This window comes from Anas acuta, chromosome 1 (genome assembly GCF_963932015.1).
Source record: "Anas acuta chromosome 1, bAnaAcu1.1, whole genome shotgun sequence".
NCBI classification, from domain to species: Eukaryota; Metazoa; Chordata; class Aves; order Anseriformes; family Anatidae; genus Anas; species Anas acuta.
Genome location: NC_088979.1, coordinates 116,744,183 through 116,760,335, shown reverse-complemented (window position 1 = coordinate 116,760,335; position 16,153 = coordinate 116,744,183). Strand labels below are relative to the sequence as shown.

The 16,153-nt window shown below is 41.3% G+C and overlaps 1 long non-coding RNA gene across 10 annotated transcripts in view; it reads left to right on the top strand.

Moving 5' to 3' along the window:
• Nucleotides 1-16,153, top strand: part of LOC137863215 (uncharacterized) — a 216,414-nt gene that overhangs the window by 173,928 nt on the left and 26,333 nt on the right. For all 10 annotated transcript variants that reach the window (XR_011100757.1, XR_011100764.1, XR_011100760.1 and 7 more), the window contains one exon: nucleotides 10,478-10,531. This is a non-coding gene — a long non-coding RNA (uncharacterized lncRNA). The remainder of the gene's footprint in view (nucleotides 1-10,477; nucleotides 10,532-16,153) is intronic.

The following is a 16,153-nucleotide window of genomic DNA, read 5'->3' as shown; positions in this document are numbered from 1 at the left end:
TCTGCAACTATATTTTTAGTACCGATGCTGGGCCAAAGCTTGGTTTTGTACCAAATTTAATCCTGTCACACAGTTAACTTCAGCAGGGTTTCTCTAGATTTGTATGAAGGCATGATAAATTTAAAATGCAGAACTAAACTTATTTGTCGTTAATCTCTTCTGTCTAAGCTGTAGAACAAATAGAGCATGTATTAACCATGGGACCAGATAATCATTTTGTCAGTAACATTGGTGAAGAGCTTTATCTTCCTTTTTCTTCCTTACATGTGTAAACATGAAGTATGTCAAGGTGAAGATTTATAGATCTTACACCGGAACCTTTTATTGAGCATTATTTTTGTCTTGGTGTGTGAACTTCACTGATGTTCCCCTAATCTTCCATGATTAGGTCCTATCAAAGACTGGTCTTTAATGGCATGCTGGACATATTAGCGTATGAAATTCTTCTGTAATTAAACTGATTAAATAGGTGAGTCTTGGTTTTGAGTACTGATCAGTATTCTGACCCAAAATGCTTGGCATAATGGCAGTATTCTGACCCACCTGGTCAATGTTTTATTTTGTCCAAGGTAACAACATTCTTTTCAACATGCAGTATCTGGTGAAGGGATTCTCAAGTATAGATACAGATACCTAGGAAACAGAGTGATCTCCACTTCTTAGAGTTATAAGACATGATTTTCAAACCCGGTAGTAAAATCACAAGATTGCATTTTAATATGTGGACAGTCTTTGTAACGACAATTGCAATCCTACACTCATAGAAAAAGTGAGGAACTGCAGAAGGTTACTTAGTCTACCTTTTATGAAGACAAGAGGAACCACTCTCTACTGTACTCTACTTTTAGCCATTCCTGACAGAAACATATCCAGCTTGATACTAAAAATGTTCCATGAAAATTCTGCTGCCTTTCCATGCCACATATTCCAATCTGAAATAATCAGATGCTTTGAAAGATTTTGAAATGTTCCTGTGTCTCCTCTTTTTTCCTGTTATAGTGTACTATGCAGAACAACAGCATAGGCCTCCTATTTGCCATAACTCCTCACTTTTTAGAGACCGTCCCTTCAAAATATTTTTGAATAGACAGACAAAAAGATTATGGTAATCAAGATGTATTGACTAAAATGCAGGGCAGCTTGGATTCAAAGAACTGTCTTCTGATGATTGTATCTGATGATATTTGAAAAGACCTAGCACAAAAACAAATAGACATTTGTCATTTATCTATGCCATACTTTTAGTGGGATATTGAGCAACTAAGATGTCAGATTTTTGAATGAGAATAGCACATACTTGTGGCCTGACTCCTTAAAAGACAGGTTTTCTGGAATCCTAAAATTATTTCCACTGAAGGCCAAGGTTAAAGACTGGATGCTGCGTTGTTTTTTTTGTTTGTTTGTTTGTTTTTTTATCAGCATGGAACTAATTTGTGCTGGAACACTAAACTTCCATCATTCAATTTGCATACACAATCCCTTAATGGCATTGACTGCCCATACAAGTTCAAACACTTTTAAAAGCAAAGCTGTTTCGGTATTATTAAGTGGATATGTCAATTTATTAACATCATATTTAACCTTCCCTTTCTGGAGCATGAGATACCTCATTTCAAAGTGACATTTTCGAAAGGAATCTTGTGTTCACTTAGCCAATGAAATGATCTCCATGATTATTTTAATCCATTTAATTTTGTAAAATTTCCTCCTCATATTTTAAAGTCTTCTGTCTCTTCTATCTCTTTACATTGACGCTATTTTTTCTTGTCATAAACAAAGATGTGACATCTCTGGATTGTATTTTATTCCAGTCAAGGCAAAAAGAGCACAGGAGCTCAAATAAAGTATAAGTCTGAATAATGCTTCTTATAAAAGGATGCCAAAGTATCTTGGCGACCACATTCGTAAGCCAGAGCCAGAGAACCAGAAACTGATGTCTAGTAAGAGATGTCAGATTCAATTCTTGCTGCCAATGTCGGGCAAGAAAAATCTGCTCAATAGATGGTTTGCCTCATATGACCCAGTTGGCACTTAGAGCAAGGATGCCTAATCATCAGAGAGTAGTGCAGGTAAATTGTTATGGAAGCATGTAGTCCTCCCTGTACATCCCATTTCTTGAATACTGTTGTTTTCTGGATTTTAACACTAGGCATTTATCCATAATAATACCGTTAGGGATTATAGGAACCTCAGTCTGCTTAAAATAAAGAAATATTTGGGATTTGAATCATTGCTGGCAGTAGATGCTAGCCCAGTGGATTCATGAGAGCTTCTGCTCTTCTTCACTGACACTATATCTCTTTGACTTCATTTTAATAGGGGAGGGAAATTGTAAAGTCCTTGTATTTCTGTGAAAAGAGTGAACTTTCCTTTTGGCTTCACCACTTCCAAATGGGACATGTTTTTCTTGGTTTGCCATCTCCTGAAAGTGTTTTAAATTCCACAGGGTCTTGAGGGAAGTTCTTTATCTTCCCAAGCCACAAGTACCTGGGCAAGAAAATGGTTGAGTTTGCTGCCCTACTTAGGGCTTGTTTGTGTAACAATACTCCTCTGATGGAAAAGGCTAGGGAAGGATGCCTGCTCACCATTTGTCAATAGAAACAAGGCTGATCTCTGGAGAGAAAGGGGAGCTGGAATTGAGCTTCCTGCTCTGGCACTATTACTATAGGAAAGGAATACACAGAGACGGCAGTTTCAACATGGAGAAGCCACAAAGCACAGCATAAGCTGCAGCTATGTGTTTCTCTTTGACCAACACAGGCACACTAAGCAGTAGGTCCCTGGCTGCCCTGTCATCTCCCAACACTTCACTGACCCAGGCAACTGCCTATGTGGTCTATACCTAGAGGCAACTTTGAAGTTGAGGCTGAAAAAAACATATATTGAATATATCAAAAACTATATATTGATATATTGAATTGCACTGTTATCTAAAGGGTCAGAACATGATTTCTGTCAAATACCTGAGGCAGAGCTAGCCACATTTCTGATCTTGTTCCAAAAAGCAGGGCAACTGTGTGCTAGATTTTGGTGGCCTACTGGAGTTCAGCCTAGAAAAAAACTAGAGTGTATCCTCACCTCTACTGAGTGTGATGGAACAGTATGATAGCAAAACCAGCCAGCACGCTTATCTAATTAGTGGCTAATCAGCAGTAACAGGAGCTTGTATCCAGCTGGTGTTTGCATACAGCAACAGCAAAGTGACATTGCTGAGAGTATGCCTTAGATGGCCCAATAAATAAAAAATAATATTTAAAAAATGTCATTCCCCTCAGGCTGTAGTTATTCCTTGCACGGGAGTGTGCATAAATTGTTCCAGGTTGGCAAACACATGCTCCACAAAAAAGTCTGGAAACAAACTAAGCCCCATCTTCACTCCTTACTTCTGAATGGATCTCCATCAGCCACTCCATTTTCTTGACAGCTCGATCCCAGTGAGACCAATCAGATGCAGTTGGCTATTCTCAAAAAGCAGATACCAGAACATCTCTCTTGACCTCCTTGGCAAAAGAAGGAAAAGTAAAGTGCAAAGAAAATTTCCTGGTAAAGGAGCAAGGCAAGCAGGTCAGAATTTATGCCTCCTTGCCATAGAAAGACAAAATAGTATAAATACACCTGAATTCCCAATCAGCATTCCAAGACAACTCTGCAAAACCAAAAGATCAAATCAAAGCAAGAAAAGCATTTCCAAAATGAAGCAGAACTCAAGTTTGACTAGTTAACATGGAAGGGCTAAACATGAATCAAGACCGAGCTGCACAGTGTGTGCAGTGGTCAGTAGGGTACCATTCAGGAGGTCATTTCTCTGTGATGCCCAAATCGTGCTCTGCTTTGGTACCAGCAGCTTCTGTGGTCATCAGGAAAGCTGGACTAGTCCACATGAGGGCTGCCTGGCATGTTTAGTCCAGCTGGCTGGAGACATGCCGTTTTTAAAAAGAATTTGTTTTCAGTGCTGCTTGCAGTGTTCACGCCTGACCAACTTTCTGACTGACTATGCAACTCCCAGATAGCAAAGACACGATTTTGAGTTTATAAAATCTGATGAATAACTCATCCCCTGGGGTTTGGCAGGGCTTACTAACTGCCTGAGATCTGCTGTAACTTTCTCCACTTGGCCTAAAGACTGTGATATGAGATGCCTGAAAGTTATACAACTAAAAGCCATCTTTAGCCGCTCCATAGAGCAGACTTGCTTTAGAGATTCTGAAAACTCCAATTCCAGCAGGAGCATATGGGAACAGTTGCCGTGAAAATCAGGCCATTGTCATAAATTAGTGCTTTAGGCACACAAGGCTGGAATGAAAAAGACTGATAAATTAAATAGGATCATTGGTGAATGACCCGCCTGTGGCATTCAGTAGAAAGCTTGGAGATAGCTGTTTGGATTTCATTCATTAAGAAATGCATGCAACTGTGCTTCCCATCTGCTGTTTAGAGAATGTTATGGAACAACAGTGAGAACTTTTTTTTTTTGGTTTGGGTTCTGTTCTTTGAGCGCATCTTTTATGAAGCATGTGTTTGGCTATTAGTTGTGATTTCATCTTAGCGGCCTCTTTGATGACACAGATTTTTGAAACAGATGCTTGTGATGATGGAGTGACTTTTCCCAGGGTTAAGTGGGGCCTCCAAGACACAGCGCTGACGGCCTGCTTCTAGGGTCACTGAAACTACTTCAGTGGTTTCATTTTAGCTGCCTGAATGAGACCCCTTATGATGGTTTTAGTCTTCAGCCGCATTCTTTTGCTTCAGAAGAGACTCTTCCATGCATGCAGAGGATAGTTTTTTAGCAATGCAGACAGACTAGTTTTTTTTTATTTTTTTTTTTCAGACATTATAATTAATCATATGCATGGGTCACATATTGGTCCGCCTGCCAAAAAACAGTACACAGCAGCAAGTGAATACTGTTAGCCAAACTTTTACAAGCCAGAGGGATCTCCTAGTTTGCAGCCACCTCCCATCAAGAAATGCACATGCATCCATTCAGCACTTAAGAATGCTTGCAAGAGAAGAGCAGCCGAGTTGCCTGCTTGAAATCTTTCAGGGACTGGTGTTCAACTCACTGGTTATCAAGGCCATATTCTTATCTTCCATGCTTTATCATTTGATCTCCCAGTACTTTGGATCCCTTTGTATAAATGATAATAACGCAGCTGCCCTGATCTTACAGTCTGTTGTTTTAAGGTGTATCTTTCCAAGGACTGAGAAGCACTCAAGTGGTATGGTCCAAAGTGCCATTTCATTGCCCTTCATTTTATTCTTGTCTACAAGCTGGTCTGTCTGGTTATGTCTCCTACTCTTAAGCAAGCTTGCTTCCAAAGATTCAGAAGCATCATTCTGAATCAGCAGTTGCCTCTCTTCAAGGCTTCTAGACAACCTCACTGTATACCCTCCAGGTGTTTGTCTATTCCTCTTTAAGTTCACCTTACAGGTTGTGTTGTACAAGAATAAGATACAAACAGGTCCATGCAAGTCTGAGATCAGTGTCATTTTCCACTTTGTCTGAGGGTTCAAGTACCTCATAGTCCCTAGCACAGCTACATTTACTTCACTACTGTGAAACAAGTAAGAGCTGGTACCCCTTCTACAGGTAATATTCCTTACCTTTTCAGGAGTAGTAATAGAGGAGCACTAAAAAAAAACAAACGAGTTGATATCAGTCTCCCTGATTTTGAGAAGAAATAAAGAAGAGTACAGATCAAGGCACTCAATCCTCCAGCCTTGCCTAGGAAAGGCATCCCAAGCACTAGGCATGTGTTTCTGCATATGTTCAGGACAGCTTCTGTCCTGACAAGGCTCATCCACCCCTAGATCTGCTGTTCAAGGGTTTAATTTGATGTCACCAGTAAATCCTACCCCAGCTTCCTGGTACCATCTAATTCAGGGGTAATTTGTAAACTCTTCTTTGTAAGATGTATGTATTGCATATCAAGTTAATTTGTAGTGTTGATAGCACCAATTTTAGAGCCTTAGAATACCTCCAGCACTTACTCCTGAGCAGTTCATCTAGTTTACCTGGAATTCTTGAGAAAACACATCTCTTTTCTACTCATAGTTGATGTCCAAACATTATTTTGGTTAAAGCAAAACATCTGGATCTCTGAAGATGTTTCTGATTATCTTCTCACCAGACAGACATTACTTCCCATAGGGTAAAGATACTACTGATTAATTTGTTCTTATGCAAGGCAAGAAGAATCTACTGGAAGCCAGGAAACAAACCATCTGTACCAGAGAAGATGTGGGTAGAATATCTTTGGAAAAGAATGAGCATACAGTTGTAGAAATATCATTTTTTTTTTAAGATCTAGGAGAAATAAGGCTTCATGTCAGTGCTTCAGGAGATAGAAATCAGGGGTCAGAAAAGAAACAGAGGCATTTTATTCCATTTCCCTATAGCAAGCAATAATTAAATAATAACAAATACAGGGTAACGTGAATATTGGATAAGTGTGGTGATCACTTAACTATAGCTGCAAAGTAAAGACTCTGTAAATTTGAAATGCAATATTTTTTAAAGAACTAGTGGAAAATATTTTCAACAGCACCTGCTGTTGAATTTCCGTTATTTTTCAATGGTTTTGCCATTACGTTTTCCAATTTTAAAAGAAGTGAAGCTGACTAGACACAAGATACTGTCAAATGCCTGTTGCCTTCAGGGGGCAGTGGTGACCTGGTTCAGGAATGGCACGGCGACATCTTCCGGCCGCCAGACCCTAACTACCCACATTTCCCCCCTCCCTATGCACAACCAAATTAGCTAAAATATAACAATCTTCAGACGTAGACATCATAACTTAAATAAAAAACATAAGGCACAGTAACCAGGAGAAAACTAGGAGGTAACTGGTAACCCTGAGTAAATACACTCTTAAAGTAGTTGTTGGTGTTCTACCAACATAATGTTAACTTTCTCTAACCAACTTTTAACAAACAACACAAGCTTATTTAGTATACAAGGTCCAAAGATAAGATCATACAAAGGCATCGCAGCCCCCACCCACGGAGGCCGCTTTGCTGTTGTCTGGATTCTGCCAGTGTGGAACTCTCAGGCTTAGACAGGACGCTTGCTGACTTATTGTCTTTTCTTGTTACCAGGGTATACAGATTACGGGGGTGTCCGATGATCTGTTCCTGTGAACAGAAACTCAGTTTTCATTAGTTTTATTCTGAGTCGCGGTCGGGGCACTGTGCCGAACTGGTGCCAGTGCCCAATCCACTGTGATCTGGCAGATAGTAGGCAAGTTGATCATTCCTTGAGGCTGCATTTTCCACTGGAAGTTGGAGTGTTGGCTGTTTGGAGCTTCTCTGGCCGCACGAGTTGCCGTAACTTCATGGGCCCACAGGCCCTGGGCTTGCGCCTGGGGGGTGATCACTGTTGGGTCCATACCCATTAGCTGCTGCAGGCTAGAGCCATACAGTGGGTGATCCGCCCCAGTTACTTGGGCCAGTAGTCTCATACAGTTGTCCTCCTATTCTTGTTTAAAAACGATCATCCCCCCCCGTCAAAGATCAGTCAACAAGTTTGTTTTATATCAAACGGGAGCATGTCGTCTCCCCCGAAAACACCATCTATGAGGGTGGAGACAATTGCAGAATGAAGCCCTTTATCCGCAATGGCTTTAACAATCGCTTGCACATCGTTAGGGTTTATTGGTGAGTGAACCCTCTGCCCCCCGTCTGTCACCCAGACCGGGAACGTTAGCATGGCCGATAGAGCCCAGACAGCACATGCAATCTTAATTTTCCTCCAATCTGTGAGAGGAATTTCTCCCCCTCACGGTGCAGCTTTATTTCGGTTGGAGATGTTTTTGCTATCTGTCCCCATTTCCTCCTCCTCCTCCGAATGTGAATCAGGATCTGATCCGCAGTCGGAGCTCTGCTGACTGCTCACCTCCGCGTCCCGGTACCCTCCCGTCGAGTCCTGGCCCTGCCCCCCACCCCTGCGGGCGGGCCGCTCTCTCCCTCGTGGCTCACCCCGCCGCCTTCTCGGCGAGGCGTTTGCCCCACAGGAGCGTTTTTTCGGATGGCCGTTCCGATCGGCTCTCTGCCCCTCTCTCGCGTTTCTACCTCCTCCCCGGGCGCCCCCACAGCCGTCCTCTTTCTCGCATTTCCACGTGTTAGTGAAACCTAGCACTTCTTCCCCGTTCCCGCGGAGGCTTCTTCACCCGACTCTTCGTCTTCTAGTTCGGCACCGTACTGGGGCGCACATGGCGGTGGTCTCTCCCGGATTTCCTCAGGCTAGTCCCGCCGCTCCGGCCGCCGTTCACCCGAATGCAGCTTTCCCGGGTTTCGGCACCGCTTGTTGCCTTCAGGGGGCAGTGGCGACCAACCCCAGGCCGCTCGGTCCCTTGGCTCACAGACACCAATGTGGTGGATGGCAAACGGCGTTTATCGTCGAGTCACATGGCGTGAGGCCCATAGCGTCACTTCTGCTCACTGACATCACAGACCACACGCTACTGTTCATCAAGGGAGGGGCTCCACCTTTCCGTGCTGCGCCACATCGTCCGGCCGACAGACCCTAACCGCCCACAAATGCCCAAGGTAAATACATGGAAAGAAAATAATAAAGATACATTTTTTTCAGTAACAGCAAAGGGAATGTTAGCAGAACAGTATTAAATACAGAAGGGACTCTGACAAAAAAGTAAAAGGTTGAATGGTGTCCCTTTAAAACAAAAATTAAAAATGGCTGGAATCTTTCGCAGTTGCTTCAACACAGATTATGGAGTATGAATCAATCTTAATTTATGCAGCAGGTTAATTACATATTTGTAATATGAATCAGATATCTCAGGTTCTGTACTTAGAAAAATCACCTTTATTAGCCTCATGTGAATGCTCTGTGCCAAGACCACCCAGTGACATGACTTTACTTTGAAGGATGGAGGAAACTGTGTAGCCTTAAATTCTTAAGCAAATGCTGATTCTCAGATTCCTAAATTACAAAATCGGAAGATGGAAACTCATAGCACATTGCAATAAAATCACTGTTTGCACCTAGAAGAGAGAAAGTCACTCATGAGGTTCCCTTCTGTGTTTTCCTGTGCTGCTGCAGGATGTCCCCAGTAGGAAACAAAAGAGCTCTTATCTTAAAGGCAACTAATTATCACACATCCACTACTTCAAGCCTAGGGCATTATGCAGGTGGTTTAGAAGTTGCATCACTGGGTCTATTCTGTTGTTCTGGAAGGGAAAGACCTAAAATGGGAAAGAAGGCCAGTACCATGTTAAACTACTTAAGAGGTCAAACAAAATCTGACTGCAGCCAGCAATGTTTGGATTTTTCCTTTGGCTCAAAGAGCAAGCTGTAAATCATACAGCAAATGTGTGCTCTGCGAGAGGGTCAGAGGAAAACATCTGCCCATACAGGGCAGCCACTTCAGTCTTAGTCTTAAATAAATAAATAAATAAATAAATAAATAAATAAATAAAAAGAAATTGCTGCCAAGTTCCTAAGAAGTGCCCAGAAGCAGCTGGTCTGGTGCTCCAGGTCTCCTGCTTCATCCTGGGCTGGTGGGTTCATGTCCGCGACAGAACATTCAGCATTAATTGTGACACAGAATATGCAGAAACAAAGGGAGGAGCACTCTCATGAAGCTTTTGCTTGTTTTCTCCTGACAAGTCTATCTAAGCTTTTAATCCCAATTAGAAGGGGACTGTGGAAACCTTGAGAGGGAGAAAGAGCTCCTCACTCCTTCGCTGGTTTGTGTCCAGCCCACAGGATTAAAAATCGAGTATGTTCTGTATGTTCTAGCCTTATCCTGACGACCATCTGTCTATTTGCAAGAAAGGAGATTCACAGTTCTGTGAAGTGGAGAGCATAAAACCAGAACACCTCCACTGCATCAGTCTCAGTGGAAAAGCCAACGAAGCAGGAAGTGGTGAAACTTCCCTGGAGAGCACAACAGCATAGGAGAAGTGCATGGCATAGGGAGGGGTGGAAAGTTGCACCAGTATTTCCTGATCCTCGCTTTTCCTGTGAATATATATTAAAATATATCCACAGATCTGTGTCTCTGTGTTTATCAGTATCCAAAGCTACCGAAATTATAGCATTTTTTGTAATAACAGGGAGTGACTTTAGCAAAATGAGGTGTTCTGAGACACATTGAAAAAGAAAAGTCATTTCATTGATGTGGGGAAAAGTCTTTTCACTTTAATATATCTGTAGGTCTACTGAGTTTGGGGCTGATTTCTGACAGAGTAAAGCAAACAGTTATAAGGAGAACTCCGTGGTGCACTAAGCATGCTGAACTTTACAGCTACCTGCACTCATAACATTTTCAGTGTTTCAGTATGGTCTGTGATGGCAGAAATCTGCAAAATGGATGGAAATGATTTCTCATTTTTCTCTGAATGTGCTATCTACCAACCTGACTTTACTGAAAAGAATTTAGATTGGAGCCGGCCTGGGTATTTGGCTAATACACTGGCTTCCTGCCTTTACCTTGAAATTTTCTTTTCCCCCTAGGCATAGAAAAACTCGGCAGTCTGCTTAAAAATGAAGAAGTCGTGACACCTAGCGGTGAGTTAAACAACAATAGCTTTTGTTTCTTAATGAACTCACAGTTGTTTTCCATAGGCATGTTGTTCTCAGTCAGATTGCGATGTGAGAGGTGTGGGTATCACCATCATGACTCCAAACATCCAGGCAGCCACTCTCTTTTTCTTACAGTCCCATGCAATGCCTGTGCCTTGTTGCATCTAACTCCTGCTCCTCTCCACCAAAGGCTGCTTTTTCATTAAGGCCCAGCATGCAGCCCCTGGTCATGCTCCTTATTGAACATGACATTTTGAATAGCCATTTATACTGCGACCAGGCTAAGTGCTTTGACTTTGGAGAAAAAGGGAGCATGGCAGAGTCCTGGCGTAAGATCAAATGGGAATTACAGCCTTTTTTTTCTTTTTAAAAACTTATTCATCAAAGTTGTTTTTAGAAGGTGACTCAAAACTGTATTGTATGGCATGCAGCAAATTCCTGGCAGGCAGTTTAAACTGACTCAGTTGCTGGCATATTCTTTTGCTTTTGAAGACTACTCAGAGTCTGCCTTGGTCAGCAGCAGTCTAAAAGCACATACTGGCTGTGATACCACGACAAGAAGTCGCACTGAAAAGCAGTAAACCAGTCTAGACATGTGCAAAAAAGCTATAGGTTCTTTCCAAACAGTGGCAAGCCTTGGAGATTTTTATTGTTTTTTAGGGAAGCAGAACAGTTGTTGAGTTAATGGTAACTAGGCTGCAGTCACCAAGTGGAAAGCTTTCTTGGCTTGTTGAGCTTGCTGATTGAGGACCAGCCATTTTTTATCACAAGAATGAGCTTCAGTGCAAGAGTTTTCAAGTCAAAACATCACAGTATGTTGTTCGGGAATCTGGGTGCATGCTTCTTTGCATCTGTAAGAGTTGTTAGCAGTGTAGCCTTCCAGTTTCATGTCCATATTTGTGCATGCTATATCAAGCATACTTTCCATTGCCTTCAACGTGACAAACTCCTTTCCCCTCCTCTTTTAGAATAGATGCTTGATAGAGCTGCATGTTGTAGCCAACAAATGGAAACTAAATTACTTGAATATATATGATTTTCTTCATCTAAAAATTTATATAACCACATGTCCACATGTATTTAGTACCTGTAACTTCCCCGGTTTGCTGTCTTGGGTATAATTAACACTTCTACCACCATAATGTCTGTATATAAGGCAAGTGAATCTAAAAACATCAGTTCTGTCCAAAATGTTCCAGTTTCCATCCCTTGAATCATCAGCATGTGACCTATTCTGTGCCAATATTAATAACCATTGCTCATGGCTTTCAAACAACTCAAACTATTTAAAATTAATTCTGTTTACAGTACCTTTTAGAGGAAGTATTTTGTAAAAGTGAATAACTCAAACTGACTAGTGGCTACCCACAAAATATGACTATCCAGTAACAAAATGAATCATTTAGAATAAGTTGGCAAGGACAGGACGTATTGTTGGAGAAAACATCAAGCAAAGATCAGATCCAACAACCGGGAGTCCTGGGTTCTCTTTCTGCTGTACCACACATTTGCCATGCTGCTCTGACAGGCAGGCCTATCTGCAGTGGCTTAGGCAGCTACTAGCCTCAGTTATCCTGAACCACACTGTTTACTTTTTTACACTGTATGCTGTGAGGCTGAGGTTAAGTGCCCAGTTCAGCTGTCACCCCTAGAAACGTTTGCAATTGGAGTTGGAGCCCATAGGTTTATGCTTTGCCTTCAGGTTTTTCCTTTGTAAGATGGAGTTGCTCACCAGCTGATGCATGGCAGGCTTGTCTGAGGTCCCTGGTGTGGGCTGAGGGCTGGTATTACTTCAGTCTCCACTGGTGGTGATGCCACTGCCATTGCTAAAGAGAAACAACACAAAATGGAAAGCGATGCTGATGTTCACAGCCTATAGCCTGAAATAAGTAATGCAGGCCTGGTTAGAACAAGTGCAACATCTGGCAGAGCAGGAAGCTAGGCTCTGCTAAGTGCTTGGAGGCCACTTTTCACGTTTTGTATTTGCCATTGTTGCTATAGGCTCTAAGCAACCCCTAAACTGTCACAAACAGAAGTAAGGTGATAAGAAACAATCCTGCACAGGATTTTCAATACTCAGCTAGGACATGCATTTTAAACTAGATTATATTAACAGACTATTATATTAACAGACTATTGAGTGCAGGTGTGATATGGACACTGAACCCCTAGAGTATCAGACTCACTTTCATGATTAAGCCTACAATCACAGAGTCACAGAATGGTTAGGGTAACAAGGACCTCTGGAGATCATCTAGTCCAACCTCACTACCAAAAGCAGGTCCAACAAGAACAGATTCCTCAGAACCATATCTGCTGGGTTTTGAATATCTCCAAATATGAAGACACAAAGCCTGTCAGGGCAACCTACTTCAGTTCTGAATCATCCTTCAAGTAAAAAAAAAAAAAAAGTTTTTTTTTTCTTTCTTTCTGATGTTTAAATTGAATTTCTTGTATTCCAAGTTTGTGCCCCTTGCCTCTTGTTCTTCCCCTGGATACCACTGAGAAAAGTCTGGCTCTATTTTCTTTACACCCACTAAATTGGGCATTCATACCTATTGATAAGGTAGGGTAGAGAATCATAGCTCTCAGCCTCTCCTGCTGTCAGGTGCTCCAGTCCATCAGTCATCTTTGTGGCCCTTCACTGGACTGGCTCCAGAGTGTTCACCTCTCTCTTGTACTGGGGAACCCAGCACTGGACACAGCACTTCAAATGTGACCTCCCCAAGGCTGAACACAGGGGAAGAATCACCTCCCTTGTCCTGCAGGCCATGCTCTTCCTAATGTCTCCCCAGAGGCTGTCCTCTGCCTTGCTGCAAAACCATGTTGCTGGTTCATGTTCAACTCATCCACCAGAACACCCAGGTCTGGTATCTACTGTCTGGTTCCATATTAATGTCCAGTTCTAGCTGCAGCTTTCCTCAGTTTTCTAGATTTAATGCCCTGAGTTTCCCTCTAATACATAGATTAATGTGGCCAGGTCCATTGAATTGCATGGACTGTTAAAATTAATGATACTTAATTATCCACTAGGACTGAGAGGTCTAAAAAGGCCTCCAAGCTGTTGACCAGTTCAGCAGGCTGGATCCATGTGTAACTGTCATGAGCAAAGAGAAGCAGCAGCAATTTATCATGTTTTCTGGTGAATCTGGGTAATGACAAACCTCGTGCTGTGCCATAAGTTTTAATGGCATCCTAACAACTGCAGAATAGCTCAAAACGAGGGAGGAGCTGCCTCTCCTAGTAAGCTGTTTGTTGTCCTTCTTGTGGCACACAAGAAGGCACACGGTGAAGTGTTTTCTGCATACATATTTGGGCCACCTCTCAGCCCTACATTTCTCAGCCCAAAAACAGAAAGGAAAATTCACTCTGTCACTAATAAAGAAGTGAAAGCCTTCTACAAAAATATAACTAGCTGCTTCTCCAAAGAGCAACAGAACAGGACACAGTGGGTTAACACTCCAAAAACAGGAAATACCCCTAACCAACACACTATGTCATCACATAACCTAGATTTCAGTCAAGAATTTGGGTGTTGTTTTAGATAACAAAATAGAACATGTGTTCGTCATTAATCTTCTTGAACATTTGTTTGGCCAGAAACTGTCTCTGATCAACCCACTTATGTAAACAGGTCTATGCTTCAGACAAAAGTGGTAAGATCTTATTCCAAATACTTGCATTATAGGGAATCTCTCTTTAACCCTAATGAGATACAGTTAATGATAGCCTCTGCATTGATGGCAGTACTCCAAAGACTTTTATGTTCCGTTTAAATTTTGAAATTAAACGAAAATTTATCTTGAATCAAAGGGTAGAAATATTACCTCTAAAAATCTACCTTTGTCTCTACCAAGTATCAAACACTTTTGAGTTTAGCTTCCAAATGACTGGAAAGCTTTTTCTTCTTTCGTGACCAAATAGCATATGTTGCATTCATTACAGCTGAACACCCTGGAGAGGTTTCCATTCATCATTTAATTTTTCACAGTTACACGATCATATACAAAAATGAAGGAGAAAATGAGAACAAATAAGCTTTGTTTATTTAAGGAAAATAAATGTTGCATTGTACTTGTCTCAGCTTATTCTGGGCACAATTTATGTATTTCATTTATGTTTGAGAATGCGGTCACATAAACTTTCAAAAATTTTACTTGCAGAATATTGGTGGAGTAAATTAAAACATGGAAGTTCCTATAAGTTGTTTCTCCCCGTAGCTGGTCTCTTCATTCCATTTTGTTTCAGAACAAAATGAGAACAAGCAAATGACTGTAGTCCTGCCAGTTCAAGGGCAGGGCATGAGTGGGGGTGAGGGAGTTGTAATCGCTGCAGCTACTGACTGGCTGTGAAACTTCTTTGTCTCTATTTATTCATTTGGAAAATGTAAAATATATTTAAGAACTAGCCAAGAGCTGTATTCTTACTCACTGTGAGGGAAGTTTGCGCTTCTCAGTCAAAAAGTGTTAATGCTTTAATTACTTGAAGATTAATCTAAGACTTTTAACTGTCTGATAGAAATCATTTCCAAATCCAGGGAGTCCTAAGTCGGCAATAAACACAAACATTAGAAATATTTATCATCAAGTTACAGCATTGAAGAGGATCAGTCTCAACTCTGCCAATTCCAGAACACAGTATCTTAATTGCATTACATATTTTGGACACTGTCATGAAATGCTTCTGAAGATCACAGAGATACAGAACTCTTGAGATACTGATTTTTGTGTTTTCTTTAATTTGGAAATCAGCTTAAGCATGACAGTTGATTTAAAAATTTCTTACGAAGTTCTGCATTCAGTAGCTGGGAATATGGTACAGAAAAGATTGTGCTGATAGACACAGAGTAATAGGGAAAGGACAGAAGCTAAAGTGAACGGAGTAAGGGAAAATAGACCAACTGCCCTGGCTCTTCATATTTCAAATGCCTGGAACAGTGAAAAGAAAACAGAGATACTTATGAAGGTAGAAAGAGAGTTTGGTAGCAGTTTAGAAAGGTGACAGCTGTTATAAATGACATGTCAGATGCTGCTGCCTCTTCTCTGTCCTCTGGACAGAAATGTTCCCCATCCAGCTGTGTTTTAATGGTGGCACTGCCAAAGCCAGATTTGCAGAGCTTGCAGCCAGACGATCACATATACTGAGTAACAAATTGAATTGAAATAAAGCATCCACTTCCAATTTCAAAAGTATTAATGCAAGTCCTTTTCCATGTGGAATTCAATCCTGGTATACAGAACTGAGCAGTGGTAACTCTTCAATATGCAGTTTTTCCTCCCAAGTATTTCTCTGCAGCCCCTTCACTTATGCAGTTTGGCTTGCCACACTACTATCATAACAAAGGTTCATTTAAAGATATTATCCTGTTAGTATCTGCAAATGATTGAAATCCATGGTAGTCTAGATAGGTTGTCTGGAGTTGTCTGAAATTACAAAAATCCATCATAGGCCATTACATAACCTTGTTTTGAAAGGAAAAAGAAATCAGAAGCAGAGAGGTTGGCTGGTATAAAACGGATAGGTTAAAACAATTGTGATAGAGAGTATTTAAAGCAATTGAAGTCATGCAATGATTATAACAACAAGAAAAATGGGAGGAAATATTTG